The sequence below is a fragment of the Pleurodeles waltl genome, chromosome 6 (genome assembly GCF_031143425.1).
Source record: "Pleurodeles waltl isolate 20211129_DDA chromosome 6, aPleWal1.hap1.20221129, whole genome shotgun sequence".
NCBI classification, from domain to species: domain Eukaryota; kingdom Metazoa; phylum Chordata; class Amphibia; order Caudata; family Salamandridae; genus Pleurodeles; species Pleurodeles waltl.
This window is the reverse complement of record NC_090445.1, coordinates 79436475-79451172: the sequence shown is the minus strand read 5'-3', so window position 1 is coordinate 79451172 and position 14698 is coordinate 79436475. Positions and strand designations below refer to the sequence as shown.

The 14698-nt window shown below is 50.1% G+C and overlaps 5 non-coding genes across 5 annotated transcripts; all 5 read right to left on the bottom strand.

The window, feature by feature from the left end:
- Positions 1–867: 867 nt before the first annotated feature.
- Positions 868–940, bottom strand: TRNAK-CUU (transfer RNA lysine (anticodon CUU)). Its single transcript has one exon. It is a non-coding gene; the product is annotated as a tRNA-Lys (tRNA).
- A 1553-nt stretch (positions 941–2493) lies between these two features.
- On the bottom strand, positions 2494–2566 carry TRNAK-CUU (transfer RNA lysine (anticodon CUU)). Its single transcript has one exon. It is a non-coding gene; the product is annotated as a tRNA-Lys (tRNA).
- A 742-nt stretch (positions 2567–3308) lies between these two features.
- On the bottom strand, positions 3309–3381 carry TRNAK-CUU (transfer RNA lysine (anticodon CUU)). The gene has a single exon. It is a non-coding gene; the product is annotated as a tRNA-Lys (tRNA).
- Positions 3382–4123: 742 nt separating this feature from the next.
- TRNAK-CUU (transfer RNA lysine (anticodon CUU)) lies at positions 4124–4196 on the bottom strand. The gene has a single exon. It is a non-coding gene; the product is annotated as a tRNA-Lys (tRNA).
- A 747-nt stretch (positions 4197–4943) lies between these two features.
- Positions 4944–5016, bottom strand: TRNAK-CUU (transfer RNA lysine (anticodon CUU)). Its single transcript has one exon. It is a non-coding gene; the product is annotated as a tRNA-Lys (tRNA).
- Positions 5017–14698: the final 9682 nt, after the last annotated feature.

The window sequence follows — 14698 nt, the reverse complement described above, 5'->3', positions numbered from 1 at the left end:
GTGAGAGTTAATGTTAAACCCGAAAATGGAGAAGCCTTTATAAAGCATCACGCCCAACGTGGGGCTCGAACCCACGACCCTGAGATTAAGAGTCTCATGCACTACCGACTGAGCTAGCCGGGCTGCTGTGCCTATGTCATTTCACACACCCTCTGTGTGCTCTTTGTGAGGAAGTAGTGTGTGGTTATCCCAGGAGGCCCCTTTGTTTCATTTTCTCTGCTGCTGACTCGACACAGGCACCTTTCTCTTTCTCCATCTCTCGCTCTACCCCAGTCTTATGTCCCCATCAGTCTCTCTGGAGCTCACTCTGGTACATACATGCATCTGTCCTCTCAACCTGTCTCTGGGCACATACTTAAATGTCCAGTAGAGAACAGTGTGAACTCTCCCTGTTTCGCGAGGGGGCAGTCAGCCTCCAGAGCCGTGTTCCGGAGGCTGCCGGAATGGCCGAGCGGTGTAAGGCGCCACATTCAAGAGCAGTATCTTCCCCAGTCCCGTAATTAAATCCCGCTGCCGACATAAAGTAGTTTTCATACCTACTTTAATCATAACACCAGCGGGGATGAGACCTTAAACTCCTCGTTTTGAAAGGATGGGGGGGGGACAGGACGGACCGGAGCGGACTCCGAGCTCGCTGTAAGCACGGGCGGCTCAGGCTAGGAAAGGGCGCAGGAAAGGCTCGGCCTAGGACCGCTCCCAGCGGCGCCTCCCAGGGCGGGAAGTGCTGCGTTGTGTGGAGTCCTGTGGGAATCGTGAGGCAAACTGCAGGATGTGTGTGTGTGTGTAGTTTTAAGCCTCAGCGAAATATCTGAAAAAGGTGAGAGTTAATGTTAAACCCGAAAATGGAGAAGCCTTTAAAAAGCATCACGCCCAACGTGGGGCTCGAACCCACGACCCTGAGATTAAGAGTCTCATGCTCTACCAACTGAGCTAGCCGGGCTGCTGTGCCTGTCATTTCACACACCCTATGTGTGTTCTTTGTAAGGAAGTAGTGTGTGGTTATCCCAGGAGGCCCCTTTGTTTCATTTTCTCAGCTGCTGACTCGACACAGGCACCTTTCTCTTTCTCCATCTCTCGCTCTACCCCAGTCTTATGTCCCCATCAGTCTCTCTGGAGCTCACTCTGGTACATACATGTATCTGTCCTCTCAACCTGTCTCTGGGCACATACTTAAATGTCCAGTAGAGAACAGTGTGAACTCTCCTTGTGTCGCGAGGTGGCAGTCAGCCTCCAGAGCCGTGTTCTGCATGCTGCCGGAATGGCAGAGCGGTGTAAGGCGCCACATTCAAGAGCAGTATTTTCCCCAGTCCCGTGATCAAATCCCGCTGCCGACATAAAGTAGTTTTCATACCTATTTTAATCATAACACCAGCAGGGATGAGACTTTAAACTCCTCTTTTTGAAAGGATGGGGGGGGACAGGACGGACCGGAGCGGACTCCGAGCTCGCTGTAAGCACGGGTGGCTCAGGCTAGGAAAGGGGGCAGGAAAGGCTCGGCCGAGGACCGCTCCCAGCGGCGCCTCCCAGGGCGATAAGTGCTGCGTTGTGTGGAGTCCTGTGGGAATCGTGAGGCAAACAGCAGGATGTGTGTTTGTGTATTTTTAAGCCTCAGCGAAATATCTGAAAAAGGTGAGAGTTAATGTTAAACCCGAAAAGGGAGAAGCCTTTAAAAAGCATTACACCCAACGTGGGGCTCGAACCAACAACCCTGAGATTAAGAGTCTCATGCTCTACCGATTGAGCTAGCCAGGCTGCTGTGCCTATGTCATTTCACACACCCTCTGTGTGTTCTTTGTGAGGACGTAGTGTGTGGTTATCCCAGGAGGCCCCTTTGTTTCATTTTCTCTGCTGCTGACTCGACCCAGGCACCTTCCTATTTCTCCATCTCTCGCTCTACCCCAGTCTTATGTCCCCATCAGTCTCTCTGGAGCTCACTCTGGTACATACATGCATCTGTCCTCTCAACCTGTCTCTGGGCACATTCTTAAATGTCCAGTAGAGAACAGTGTGAACTCTCCCTGTTTCGCGAGGGGGCAGTCAGCCTCCAGAGCCGTGTTCTGCAGGCTGCCGGAATGGCCGAGCGGTGTAAGGCGCCACATTCAAGAGCAGTATCTTCCCCAGTCCCGTAATTAAATCCTGCTGCCGACATAAAGTAGTTGTCATACCTACTTTAATCATAACACCAGCAGGGATGAGACTTTAAATTCCTCTTTTTGAAAGGATGGGGGGGGAAAGGACGGACCGGAGCGGACTCCGAGCTCGCTGTAAGCACGGGCGGCTCAGGCTAGGAAAGGGCGCAGGAAAGGCTCGGCCTAGGACAGCTCCCAGCGGCGCCTCCCAGGGCGGGAAGTGCTGCATTGTGTGGAGTCCTGTGGGAATTGTGAGGCAAACTGCAGGATGTGTGTGTGTGTAGTTTTAAGCCTCAGCAAAATATCTAAAAAAGGTGAGAGTTAATGTTAAACCCGAAAATGGAGAAGCCTTTATAAAGCATCACGCCCAACGTGGGGCTCGAACCCACGACCCTGAAATTAAGAGTCTCATGCTCTACCGACTGAGCTAGCCGGGCTGCTGTGCCTATGTCATTTCACACACCCTCTGTGTGCTCTTTGTGAGGAAGTAGTGTGGTTATCCCAGGAGGCCCCTTTGTTTCATTTTCTCTGCTGCTGACTCGACACAGGCACCTTTCTCTTTCTCCATCTCTCGCTCTACCCCAGTCTTATGTCCCCATCAGTCTTTCTGGAGCTCAAGCTGGTACATACATGCATCTGTCCTTTCAACCTGTCTCTGGGCACATGCTTAAATGTCCAGTAGAGAAGAGTGTGAACTCTCCCTGTTTCGCGAGGTGGCAGTCAGCCTCCAGAGCCGTTTTCCGAAGTATGCCGGAATGGCCGAGCGGTGTAAGGTGCCACATTCAAGAGCAGTATCTTCCCCAGTCCCGTGGTCAAATCCCGCTGCTGACTTAAAGTAGTTTTCATACCTACTTTAATCATAACACCAGCGGGGATGAGACCGTAAAACTCCTCTTTTTGAATGGATGGGGGTGGACAGGACGGACCGGAGCGGACTCCGAGCTCGCTGTAAGCACGGGCGGCTCAGGCTTGGAAAGGGCGCAGGAAAGGCTCGGCCTAGGACCGCTCCGAGCGGCGCATCCCAGGGCGGGAAGTGCTGCGTTGTGTGGAGTCCTGTGGGAATCGTGAGGCAAACTGCAGGATGTGTGTGTGTGTGTAGTTTTAAGCCTCAGCGAAATATCTGAAAAAGGTGAGAGTTAATGTTAAACCCGAAAATGGAGAAGCCTTTAAAAAGCATCACGCCCAACGTGGGGCTCGAACCCACGACCCTGAGATTAAGAGTCTCATGCTCTACCGACTGAGCTAGCCAGGCTGCTGTGGCTATATCATTTCACACACCCTCTGTGTGTTCTTTGTGAGGAAGTAGTGTGTGGTTATCCCAGGAGGCCCCTTTGTTTCAATTTCTCTGCTGCTGACCTGACACAGGCACCTTTCTCTTTCTCCATCTCTCGCTCTACCCCAGTCTTATGTCCCCATCAGTCTTTCTGGAGCTCACTCTGGTACATACATGCATCTGTCCTTTCAACCTGTCTCTGGGCACATGCTTAAATGTCCAGTAGAGAAGAGTGTGAACTCTCCCTGTTTCGCGAGGTGGCAGTCAGCCTCCAGAGCCGTTTTCCGAAATCTGCCGGAATGGCCGAGCGGTGTAAGGTGCCACATTCAAGAGCAGTATCTTCCCCAGTCCCGTGGTCAAATCCCGCTGCTGACATAAAGTAGTTTTCATACCTACTTTAATCATAACACCAGCGGGGATGAGACCGTAAAACTCCTCTTTTTGAAAGGATGGGGGTGGACAGGACGGACCGGAGCGGACTCCGAGCTCGCTGTAAGCACGGGCGGCTCAGGCTAGGAAAGGGCGCAGGAAAGGCTCGGCCTAGGACAGCTCCCAGCGGCGCCTCCCAGGGCGGGAAGTGCTGCATTGTGTGGAGTCCTGTGGGAATCGTGAGGCAAACTGCAGGATGTGTGTGTGTGTAGTTTTAAGCCTCAGCAAAATATCTAAAAAAGGTGAGAGTTAATGTTAAACCCGAAAATGGAGAAGCCTTTATAAAGCATCACGCCCAACGTGGGGCTCGAACCCACGACCCTGAGATTAAGAGTCTCATGCTCTACCGACTGAGCTAGCCGGGCTGCTGTACCTATGTCATTTCACACACCCTCTGTGTGCTCTTTGTGAGGAAGTAGTGTGTGGTTATCCCAGGAGGCCCCTTTGTTTCATTTTCTCTGCTGCTGACTCGACACAGGCACCTTTCTCTTTCTCCATCTCTCGCTCTACCCCAGTCTTATGTCCCCATCAGTCTCTCTGGAGCTCACTCTGGTACATACATGCATCTGTCCTCTCAACCTGTCTCTGGGCACATACTTAAATGTCCAGTAGAGAACAGTGTGAACTCTCCCTGTTTCGCGAGGGGGCAGTCAGCCTCCAGAGCCGTGTTCCGGAGGCTGCCGGAATGGCCGAGCGGTGTAAGGCGCCACATTCAAGAGCAGTATCTTCCCCAGTCCCGTAATTAAATCCCGCTGCCGACATAAAGTAGTTTTCATACCTACTTTAATCATAACACCAGCGGGGATGAGACCTTAAACTCCTCGTTTTGAAAGGATGGGGGGGGGGACAGGACGGACCGGAGCGGACTCCGAGCTCGCTGTAAGCACGGGCGGCTCAGGCTAGGAAAGGGCGCAGGAAAGGCTCGGCCTAGGACCGCTCCCAGCGGCGCCTCCCAGGGCGGGAAGTGCTGCGTTGTGTGGAGTCCTGTGGGAATCGTGAGGCAAACTGCAGGATGTGTGTGTGTGTGTGTAGTTTTAAGCCTCAGCGAAATATCTGAAAAAGGTGAGAGTTAATGTTAAACCCGAAAATGGAGAAGCCTTTAAAAAGCATCACGCCCAACGTGGGGCTCGAACCCACGACCCTGAGATTAAGAGTCTCATGCTCTACCGACTGAGCTAGCCGGGCTGCTGTGCCTGTCATTTCACACACCCTCTGTGTGTTCTTGGTAAGGAAGTAGTGTGTGGTTATCCCAGGAGGCCCCTTTGTTTCATTTTCTCTGCTGCTGACTCGACACAGGCACCTTTCTCTTTCTCCATCTCTCGCTCTACCCCAGTCTTATGTCCCCATCAGTCTCTCTGGAGCTCACTCTGGTACATACATGCATCTGTCCTCTCAACCTGTCTCTGGGCACATGTGAGAAGGTAGCCTCTTTCTAGCCTTGTTACCCCCACTTTTGGCCTGTTTGTGAGTGTATGTCAGGGTGTTTGTCACTGTTTTCACTGTCTCACTGGGATCCTGATAGCCAGGCCTCAGTGCTCATAGTGAAAACACCATGTTTTCAGTATGGTTGTTATGTGTCACTGGGATCCTGCTGGTCAGGACCCCAGTGCTCATAGGTTTGTGGCCTATATGTATGTGTCACTGGGACCCTGTCACACAGGGCCCCAGTGCTCATAGGTGTGCATGTGTATGTTCCCTGTGTGGTGCCTAACTGTCTCACTGAGGCTCTGCTAACCAGAACCTCAGTGGTTATGCTCTCTCATTTCTTTCCAAATTGTCACTGACAGGCTAGTGACCATTTTTACCAATTTACATTGGCTTACTGGAACACCCTTATAATTCCCTAGTATATGGTACTGAGGTACCCAGGGTATTGGGGTTCCAGGAGATCCCTATGGGCTGCAGCATTTCTTTTGCCACCCATAGGGAGCTCTGACAATTCTTACACAGGCCTGCCACTGCAGCCTGAGTGAAATAACGTCCACGTTATTTCACAGCCATTTTACACTGCACTTAAGTAACTTATAAGTCACCTATATGTCTAACCTTTACCTGGTAAAGGTTAGGTGCAAAGTTACTTAGTGTGAGGGCACCCTGGCACTAGCCAAGGTGCCCCCACATTGTTCAGAGCCAATTCACTGAACTTTGTGAGTGCGGGGACACCATTACACGCGTGCACTACATATAGGTCACTACCTATATGTAGCTTCACCATGGTAACTCCGAATATGGCCATGTAACATGTCTATGATCATGGAATTGCCCCCTCTATGCCATCCTGGCATTGTTGGTACAATTCCATGATCCCAGTGGTCTGTAGCACAGACCCTGGTACTGCCAGACTGCCCTTCCTGGGGTTTCTCTGCAGCTGCTGCTGCTGCCAACCCCTCAGACAGGCAGCTGCCCTCCTGGGGTCCAGCCAGGCCTGGCCCAGGATGGCAGAACAAAGAACTTCCTCTGAGAGAGGGTGTGACACCCTCTCCCTTTGGAAAATGGTGTGAAGGCAGGGGAGGAGTAGCCTCCCCCAGCCTCTGGAAATGCTTTGTTGGGCACAGGTGTGCCCAATTCTGCATAAGCCAGTCTACACCGGTTCAGGGACCCCTTAGCCCCTGCTCTGGCGCGAAACTGGACAAAGGAAAGGGGAGTGACCACTCCCCCGACCTGCACCTCCCCTGGGAGGTGTCCAGAGCTCCTCCAGTGTGCTCCAGACCTCTGCCATCTTGGAAACAGAGGTGCTGCTGGCACACTGGACTGCTCTGAGTGGCCAGTGCCACCAGGTGACGTCAGAGACTCCTTGTGATAGGCTCCTTCAGGTGTTAGTAGCCTTTCCTCTCTCCTAGGTAGCCAAACCCTCTTTTCTGGCTATTTAGGGTCTCTGTCTCTGGGGAAACTTTAGATAACGAATGCATGAGCTCAGCCGAGTTCCTCTGCATCTCCCTCTTCACCTTCTGATAAGGAATCGACCGCTGACCGCGCTGGAAGCCTGCAAACCTGCAACATAGTAGCAAAGACGACTACTGCAACTCTGTAACGCTGATCCTGCCGCCTTCTCGACTGTTTTCCTGCTTGTGCATGCTGTGGGGGTAGTCTGCCTCCTCTCTGCACCAGAAGCTCCGAAGAAATCTCCCGTGGGTCGACGGAATCTTCCCCCTGCAACCGCAGGCACCAAAAAGCTGCATTTCCGGTCCCTTGGGTCTCCTCTCAGCACGACGAGCGAGGTCCCTCGAATCCAGCGACACTGTCCAAGTGACCGCCACAGTCCAGTGACTCTTCAGCCCAAGTTTGGTGGAGGTAAGTCCTTGCCTCACCTCGCTGGGCTGCATTGCTGGGAACCGCGACTTTGCAAGCTACTCCGGCCCCTGTGCACTTCCGGCGGAAATCCTTCGTGCACAGCCAAGCCTGGGTCCACGGCACTCTAACCTGCATTGCACGACTTTCTAAGTTGGTCTCCGGCGACGTGGGACTCCTTTGTGCAACTTCGGCGAGCACCGTTTCACGCATCCTCGTAGTGCCTGTTTCTGGCACTTCTCCGGGTGCTACCTGCTTCAGTGAGGGCTCTTTGTCTTGCTCGACGTCCCCTCTCTCTGCAGGTCCAATTTGCGACCTCCTGGTCCTTCCTGGGCCCCAGCAGCGTCCAAAAACGCCAAACGCACGATTTGCGTGTAGCAAGGCTTGTTGGCGTCCATCCGGCGGGAAAACACTTCTGCACGACTCTCCAAGGCGTGGGGGATCCATCCTCCAAAGGGGAAGTCTCTAGCCCTTGTCGTTCCTGCAGTATTCACAGTTCTTCAGCCTAGTAAGAGCTTCTTTGCACCAACCGCTGGCATTTCTTGGGCATCTGCCCATCTCCGAGCTGCTTGTGACTTTTGGACTTGGTCCCCTTGTTCCACAGGTACCTTCAGACAGGAATCCATCGTTGTTGCATTGCTGATTTGTGTTTTCCTTGCATTCTCCCTCTAACACGACTATTTTGTCCTTAGGGGAACTTTAGTGCACTTTGCACTCACTTTTCAGGGTCTTGGGGAGGGTTATTTTTCTAACTCTCACTATTTTCTAATAGTCCCAGCGACCCTCTACAAGGTCACATAGGTTTGGGGTCCATTCGTGGTTCGCATTCCACTTCTGGAGTATATGGTTTGTGTTGCCCCTATCCCTATGTTTCTCCATTGCATCCTATTGTAACTATACATTGTTTGCACTGTTTTCTAAGACTATACTGCATATTTTTGCTATTGTGTATATATATCTTGTGTATATTTCCTATCCTCTCACTGAGGGTACACTCTAAGATACTTTGGCATATTGTCATAAAAATAAAGTACCTTTATTTTTAGTATAACTGTGTATTGTGTTTTCTTATGATATTGTGCATATGACACTAAGTGGTACTGTAGTAGCTTCACACGTCTCCTAGTTCAGCCTAAGCTGCTCTGCTAAGCTACCATTATCTATCAGCCTAAGCTGCTAGACACCCTATACACTAATAAGGGATAACTGGGCCTGGTGCAAGGTGCAAGTACCCCTTGGTACTCACTACAAGCCAGTCCAGCCTCCTACATTGGTTGTGCAGCGGTGGGATAAGTACTTTGAGACTACTTACCACTCTTGTCATTGTACTTTTCATAAGAGAAAAATATACAAAACAAGGTCAGTGTATATACACATAGCCAAAAAGTTTTGCATTTCCTCTTTTCACTCTTTTCTAAGTGCTGAAAAGTACTTCTAAACTTTCAAAAAGTTCTTAAAAGTTTAAAAAGTTTTTTCTGTCTTTCCAAAAAGTTCTGAAAACTTTTTTCTCTTTGTCTATCACTTTAACTCTCTCTAAAAATGTCTGGCACAGGCCAAAAAGTTGAACTGTCCAAACTTGCATATGATCACCTTAGCTGGAAAGGAGCAAGGAGTCTCTGCATAGAGAGAGGTTTGAGTGTAGGGAAGAATCCTTCCTTAGAACTGTTAATTAATATGCTTAGAGTACAGGATAAGGCCATAAGTGCCCAATCTGTAGAAAAAGTAGCTAATGGTTCTCAATCTGATCCAGGGACTCCCCCAGGAAAAGGTTCAGGAAAGAAACTTCTCAGCCTGCCCATTACTAGACAGTCTAGCATAGTTGGTACAGTGGTTGAATCACATCATACTGATGATGTGCTCTCACATTATGCTGGTAGCCAAGCTGTTAGGGTGCCCCTTGTAAGGGACAGGTCTCCTTCTGTTCATTCCCATCATACCTCTGTATCTAGAAATGTCCCTCCCACCCACCCTGATGACAGATTGTTAGAAAGGGAGCTCAATAGATTGAGAGTGGAACAAACCAGACTGAAGCTCAAGAAGCAACAGCTGGATTTGGATAGACAGTCTTTAGAAATAGAGAGGGAAAGACAGAAGTTGGGTTTAGATACCCATGGTGGCAGCAGCAGTATTCCCCATAGTCATCCTGCAAAAGAGCATGATTCCAGGAATCTGCACAAGATAGTTCCCCCTTATAAGGAGGGGGATGACATTAACAAGTGGTTTGCTGCACTTGAGAGGGCCTGTGCTGTACAGGATGTCCCTCAAAGGCAGTGGGCTGCTATCCTATGGCTATCATTTAGTGGAAAAGGTAGGGATAGGCTCCTTACTGTGAAAGAAAATGATGCCAATAATTTTACAGTTCTTAAGAATGCACTCCTGGATGGTTATGGCTTAACCACTGAACAGTACAGGATAAAGTTCAGAGATACCAAAAAGGAGTCTTCACAAGACTGGGTTGATTTCATTGACCAGGCAGTGAAGGCCTTGGAGGGGTGGTTACATGGCAGTAAAGTTACTGATTATGACAGCCTGTATAACTTGATCCTGAGAGAGCATATTCTTAATAATTGTGTGTCTGATTTGTTGCACCAGTACTTGGTGGACTCTGATCTGACCTCTCCCCAAGAATTGGGAAAGAAGGCAGACAAATGGGTCAGAACAAGAGTGAACAGAAAAGTTCATACAGGGGGTGACAAAGATGGCAATAAGAAGAAAGATGGTGAAAAATCTCAAGATAAGCATGGGGATAAGGGTAAAACCAAAGATCCCACTTCAAATCTTAAACACTCTTCAGAGGGTGGGGATAAAACAAATTCTTCCTCTTCTTCCCAAACTGCACACATTAAAAAGCCTTGGTGCTTTGTGTGTAAAAATAGAGGCCATAGGCCAGGGGATAAGTCCTGTCCAGGTAAACCCCCTGAGCCTACCACCACTAATACATCAAGCTCTAGTGCCCCTAGCAGTAGTGGTACTAGTGGTGGGACTGCTGGCAACAGTCAAGCAAAGGGTGTAGTTGGGTTCACTTATGGGTCCATAGTGGAAACTGATGTAATCAGTCCCAAGACAGTTTCTGTCACACCTAGTGGCACTGGCCTTGCCACACTGGCTGCTTGTCCCCTTACAATGGATAAGTACAGGCAGACAGTTTCAATAAATGGTGTTGAGGCCTTGGCCTACAGGGACACAGGTGCCAGTTTCACTTTGGTGACTGAAAACCTAGTGCCTCCTGAACAACACATCATTGGACAACAGTATAAGATTATTGATGTTCATAACTCCACTAAGTTTCTTCCCTTAGCTATAATTCAGTTTAGTTGGGGTGGAGTTACTGGCCCTAAGCAGGTGGTGGTATCACCTAGCTTACCTGTAGACTGTCTCTTAGGTAATGACCTAGAGGCCTCAGGTTGGGCTGATGTAGAGTTTTATGCCCATGCAGCCATGCTGGGCATCCCTGAGGAATTGTTCCCTCTCATTTCAAGTGAAATGAAAAAGCAAAGGAGAGAAGGCCTGAAAACTCAGGATCCCTCTCCATCAACAGGTAAAAAGGGTATCACAGTATCCCCTAACCACCCTACCATTCAGGATACTATTCCTGTGGTGGGAGAAACCTCTCCTGGGGTGGCACCTGTTCTAAGGGAATCATCAGCTGGCAAAGCTGGACTCCCTGAGGTGGAAGTACCTCTCTGTGGGATAACTAACATTGGTGAGAAAAACAGCACCATTTTAGTTAACATGGAGCATCCCTCCAACCCTTCCAGAGAAACTTTAGTGCAGAAACCCTGCACTACCTCACAACACTTAGGACAGCATCCCTGCCCTAGTGTGGAGCTCATAGGACAGCATCCCTGCCCTGCTCCAACTCAAGAGAAACAGCATCCCTGTTCTCTCTTCCAGCCAGATGGACAAAGTTTTTGCCCAGCTATGGCTTTTCTGAGACAGCATCCCTGTCTGGCATTTCCATCACTACAAATAGGTTCAGTGGACAATTCCCACTGCTCTAAACTAAAACTTACTGATAGAAACTCTGAAAATACATCTTCACATTGTTGCTTAGCTAAAAAACTTCAAACAGGGTGGTTTACATCCCCACAGGGAAGTAACCATATAGTGGATGATAAAGGGAGTAACCAGTCTATTGCAGAGCTACTCTCTACTTATCACCACTTAGACAATAAAGTCTCAACTGGCCAAGGTTAGCCTTATTGTCCTTCGTTTGGGGGGGGGTTGTGTGAGAAGGTAGCCTCTTTCTAGCCTTGTTACCCCCACTTTTGGCCTGTTTGTGAGTGTATGTCAGGGTGTTTGTCACTGTTTTCACTGTCTCACTGGGATCCTGATAGCCAGGCCTCAGTGCTCATAGTGAAAACACCATGTTTTCAGTATGGTTGTTATGTGTCACTGGGATCCTGCTGGTCAGGACCCCAGTGCTCATAGGTTTGTGGCCTATATGTATGTGTCACTGGGACCCTGTCACACAGGGCCCCAGTGCTCATAGGTGTGCATGTGTATGTTCCCTGTGTGGTGCCTAACTGTCTCACTGAGGCTCTGCTAACCAGAACCTCAGTGGTTATGCTCTCTCATTTCTTTCCAAATTGTCACTGACAGGCTAGTGACCATTTTTACCAATTTACATTGGCTTACTGGAACACCCTTATAATTCCCTAGTATATGGTACTGAGGTACCCAGGGTATTGGGGTTCCAGGAGATCCCTATGGGCTGCAGCATTTCTTTTGCCACCCATAGGGAGCTCTGACAATTCTTACACAGGCCTGCCACTGCAGCCTGAGTGAAATAACGTCCACGTTATTTCACAGCCATTTTACACTGCACTTAAGTAACTTATAAGTCACCTATATGTCTAACCTTTACCTGGTAAAGGTTAGGTGCAAAGTTACTTAGTGTGAGGGCACCCTGGCACTAGCCAAGGTGCCCCCACATTGTTCAGAGCCAATTCACTGAACTTTGTGAGTGCGGGGACACCATTACACGCGTGCACTACATATAGGTCACTACCTATATGTAGCTTCACCATGGTAACTCCGAATATGGCCATGTAACATGTCTATGATCATGGAATTGCCCCCTCTATGCCATCCTGGCATTGTTGGTACAATTCCATGATCCCAGTGGTCTGTAGCACAGACCCTGGTACTGCCAGACTGCCCTTCCTGGGGTTTCTCTGCAGCTGCTGCTGCTGCCAACCCCTCAGACAGGCAGCTGCCCTCCTGGGGTCCAGCCAGGCCTGGCCCAGGATGGCAGAACAAAGAACTTCCTCTGAGAGAGGGTGTGACACCCTCTCCCTTTGGAAAATGGTGTGAAGGCAGGGGAGGAGTAGCCTCCCCCAGCCTCTGGAAATGCTTTGTTGGGCACAGGTGTGCCCAATTCTGCATAAGCCAGTCTACACCGGTTCAGGGACCCCTTAGCCCCTGCTCTGGCGCGAAACTGGACAAAGGAAAGGGGAGTGACCACTCCCCCGACCTGCACCTCCCCTGGGAGGTGTCCAGAGCTCCTCCAGTGTGCTCCAGACCTCTGCCATCTTGGAAACAGAGGTGCTGCTGGCACACTGGACTGCTCTGAGTGGCCAGTGCCACCAGGTGACGTCAGAGACTCCTTGTGATAGGCTCCTTCAGGTGTTAGTAGCCTTTCCTCTCTCCTAGGTAGCCAAACCCTCTTTTCTGGCTATTTAGGGTCTCTGTCTCTGGGGAAACTTTAGATAACGAATGCATGAGCTCAGCCGAGTTCCTCTGCATCTCCCTCTTCACCTTCTGATAAGGAATCGACCGCTGACCGCGCTGGAAGCCTGCAAACCTGCAACATAGTAGCAAAGACGACTACTGCAACTCTGTAACGCTGATCCTGCCGCCTTCTCGACTGTTTTCCTGCTTGTGCATGCTGTGGGGGTAGTCTGCCTCCTCTCTGCACCAGAAGCTCCGAAGAAATCTCCCGTGGGTCGACGGAATCTTCCCCCTGCAACCGCAGGCACCAAAAAGCTGCATTTCCGGTCCCTTGGGTCTCCTCTCAGCACGACGAGCGAGGTCCCTCGAATCCAGCGACACTGTCCAAGTGACCGCCACAGTCCAGTGACTCTTCAGCCCAAGTTTGGTGGAGGTAAGTCCTTGCCTCACCTCGCTGGGCTGCATTGCTGGGAACCGCGACTTTGCAAGCTACTCCGGCCCCTGTGCACTTCCGGCGGAAATCCTTCGTGCACAGCCAAGCCTGGGTCCACGGCACTCTAACCTGCATTGCACGACTTTCTAAGTTGGTCTCCGGCGACGTGGGACTCCTTTGTGCAACTTCGGCGAGCACTGTTTCACGCATCCTCGTAGTGCCTGTTTCTGGCACTTCTCCGGGTGCTACCTGCTTCAGTGAGGGCTCTTTGTCTTGCTCGACGTCCCCTCTCTCTGCAGGTCCAATTTGCGACCTCCTGGTCCCTCCTGGGCCCCAGCAGCGTCCAAAAACGCCAAACGCACGATTTGCGTGTAGCAAGGCTTGTTGGCGTCCATCCGGCGGGAAAACACTTCTGCACGACTCTCCAAGGCGTGGGGGATCCATCCTCCAAAGGGGAAGTCTCTAGCCCTTGTCGTTCCTGCAGTATTCACAGTTCTTCAGCCTAGTAAGAGCTTCTTTGCACCAACCGCTGGCATTTCTTGGGCATCTGCCCATCTCCGAGCTGCTTGTGACTTTTGGACTTGGTCCCCTTGTTCCACAGGTACCTTCAGACAGGAATCCATCGTTGTTGCATTGCTGATTTGTGTTTTCCTTGCATTCTCCCTCTAACACGACTATTTTGTCCTTAGGGGAACTTTAGTGCACTTTGCACTCACTTTTCAGGGTCTTGGGGAGGGTTATTTTTCTAACTCTCACTATTTTCTAATAGTCCCAGCGACCCTCTACAAGGTCACATAGGTTTGGGGTCCATTCGTGGTTCGCATTCCACTTCTGGAGTATATGGTTTGTGTTGCCCCTATCCCTATGTTTCTCCATTGCATCCTATTGTAACTATACATTGTTTGCACTGTTTTCTAAGACTATACTGCATATTTTTGCTATTGTGTATATATATCTTGTGTATATTTCCTATCCTCTCACTGAGGGTACACTCTAAGATACTTTGGCATATTGTCATAAAAATAAAGTACCTTTATTTTTAGTATAACTGTGTATTGTGTTTTCTTATGATATTGTGCATATGACACTAAGTGGTACTGTAGTAGCTTCACACGTCTCCTAGTTCAGCCTAAGCTGCTCTGCTAAGCTACCATTATCTATCAGCCTAAGCTGCTAGACACCCTATACACTAATAAGGGATAACTGGGCCTGGTGCAAGGTGCAAGTACCCCTTGGTACTCACTACAAGCCAGTCCAGCCTCCTACCTGTCTCTGGGCACATACTTAAATGTCCAGTAGAGAACAGTGTGAACTCTCCCTGTGTCGCGAGGTGGCAGTCAGCCTCCAGAGCCGTGTTCTGCATGCTGCCGGAATGGCCGAGCGGTGTAAGGCGCCACATTCAAGAGCAGTATTTTCCCCAGTCCCGTGATCAAATCCCGCTGCCGACATAAAGTAGTTTTCATACCTATTTTA